Consider the following 2,903-nt stretch of genomic DNA (forward strand, 5'->3'; position numbering starts at 1 on the left):
GGAGCCGCTTCTGTGGGCACACCGGGGAATACAGGTTCAGCTAGGAGTACATAAGCAGTAACGTATACATGTGCGATTAATCATTGCAGACTAAATCCGCGTAAGCACGGAGTTCGATATAATCTCCATTCTCACCAGTCAATGAGCACCTTCAGTTAACGAGCATCAAGTGAACAGCCGATGTAAATGGCAATGCCCCGGGGACAACCACTCGTGCCGCGGAGACCTCCCCTTATACGCGAGACGCACAACATGTGATCCCGCGTCATGTCCCTCAATTCACCTCAATTCACCACAACAATACTAATGTTTTAACTTAGGAAGAGTTCAGAAATCAATATTTTGTGGAATAACCCTGATTTTCAATCACAGCTTTCATGCGTCTTGGCATGCTCTCCACCAGTCTTTCACATTGCTGTTGGGTGACTTTATGCCACTCCTGGCACAAAAATTCAAGCAGCTCGGCTTTGTTTGATGGCTTGTGACCATCCATTTTCCTCTTAATCACATTCCAGAACTTTTCAATGGGGTTCAGGTCTGGAGATTGGGCTGGCCATGACACGGTCTTGATCTGATGGTCCTCCATCCACACCTTGATTGACCTGGCTGTGTGGCATGGAGCATTGTCCTGCTGGAAAAACCAATCCTCAGAGTTGGGGAACATTGTCAGAGCAGAAGGAAGCAAGTGTTCTTCCAGGACAGCCTCATACATGGCTTGATTCATGAGTCCTTCACAAAGACAAATATGCCCGATTCCAGCCTTGCTGAAGCACCCCAGATCATCACCGATCCTCCACCAAATTTCACAGTGGGTGCGAGAGACTGTGGCTTGTAGGCCTCTCCAGGTCTCCATCTAACCAGTAGATGACCAGGTGTTGGGCAAAGCTGAAAATTGGACTCATCAGAGAAGATGACCTTACTCCAGTCCTCTACGGTCCAATCCTTATGGTCTTTTGCAAACCTCAGCCGGGCTCTTCTTTGATGAAGGGCTTTTTTTTCTAGCTTTGCACGACTTCAGCCCTGCCCCTAGGAGCCTGTTTCGAACCGTCCTCGCCGTGCACTTCACCCCAGCTGCCGTTTGCCATTCTTTTTGTAGGTCACTTGATGTCATCCTACGGTTGTTGAGTGACATTCGAGTGAGTTGGCGGTCATCCCGGTCAGTGGAAAGTCGTTTTCACCCTCTGCCAGTCTGTAGCTTTGTTGTCCCCAACGTCTGCTGCTTGACCTTGTTCTTATGAACCGCAGTCTTTGAAATTTTAAGGATGGAAGCAACGTGACGCTCACTGTATCCCTCTGCCAGTTAAGCCAGAATTGAACCCTTCTTTTCCTCACTCAAAACTTTTCTTTTCAACTCTTTTGGCATGGTCAATAGTTATTTTTTTGATTCCAATTATTTTGAGGTACTACTAGCACTGTTTTTGCCATCCAGCTGGTCCTATTGCAAGAGGATAGTGATGACCACAGCAGTGGTATTTATACTTTTCCTTGTTAAATAAGATTTGGTTCAGGTGATCACCTAATCAAAACCTCACGAAGTAGAATGAGGTGTGCCTGTGTTGGAATTCAACAGACACTGGAATGGAATGGCTGCCATACATGTAGAGATGCTGATTTAAATTTTTTTTGGAGTGGTCTCTTATTTTTTTCCAGAGCTGTATATATATAAATATTGTTACGGCTGTGGAAATTTGCACAACACCAGAAAGGTCCTTCGATCAGTTATGCCGGTAAGTTTATGTGCAGATAGTTCCCAACCGTTGTTTAGAGGGGATTATTCGTGTTCACCGGACTGCGGCGCTTTGAGATAGCCGTTTTTCTTTTTTCTAACATTATTTTGGACTAATCATCCCCCAACAACCAAATTGCCACCACCAACATCATTCCCAAACAACTACAACTCAAACACCACCACCTTCGCCTCTTTACCTCCACAACTCCACCCCGCAAACATCGCTTCACCGCCATTCTTAAACGACGCCCACAACAACCAAATCGCCACCACCATCGTTCCCAAACAACCACAACCAAACCACCACCACCTTTGCCCTTCACTACCATGAACAACGCAACCCCGCAAACATCGCTTCACCTCCATCCCGGAGACAACACCATCTTCACGCTGTCAGGACGAGTGGCGAGCGCTCCGATGATTTCTACCACGTCCGCTTTGCCGGGGTTGGAGGTCAAGGGTCAGGGGTCGATTCTCACTTCCCCGGCCCTATAAAAGGGCAAGCAGAACGGAGCTCAGGGCCAGTCGGTTTTACGGAGCTCGAGGCAGTGTCGAGAGAAGTGTCGGTGGGTCGGTTGCCAGTGTTGGTGAGCGGAGCTCGCAGTCAGTGGTGGTGGAGACGAGCTCGAGTTCAGTTACAAGTCAGTCTGGGTTCAGTTTTCGAGAGACAGAGCTCAAGTCAGCCGGTTGTGGGGAGATGGTCGTGGTGTCAGAGCAAGAGTTTGTGAACGGAGCAGGGACGCGGAGAGGGGCTCGGAGGCAAACCAGAGGGCTACGTGGAGACCACCGCCGGGAAAAAGGGCGAAGTGGAGACCACAGCCAGGGAGAGTTTGCAGGAGCCAAGGCGGTCCAGGGTGCTCGTTCGAGCGTCAACTCGCTAAGAGAGCGTCAACTCGCGAAAAGAGCATTGACTGGCTAAGAGGGCATCGACATGCTGAGAGCATCAGCAATTCCCCCATACCGAGCATCCACGCAGAGAAAGCGCCGGTAACCCCGTCTCGCTGAGAGAGCATTGACCTGCTGAGAGAGCATTGACGTGCTGAGAGAACACCAGCAATTCCCCCCATAACGAGCATCTGCGCTGAGAGAGCGCCGGTAACCCCGTCCGTTCCGTGGTGCCTGCTGTGTGGCGCGAACCTGCGCATCCGAGTGGAGAACGCCGAAGAAAGCTCAC

The sequence above is a fragment of the Eptatretus burgeri genome, chromosome 18 (genome assembly GCF_056783735.1).
Source record: "Eptatretus burgeri isolate ZD-2024b chromosome 18, Ebu_testis_v1, whole genome shotgun sequence".
NCBI lineage: Eukaryota > Metazoa > Chordata > Myxini > Myxiniformes > Myxinidae > Eptatretus > Eptatretus burgeri.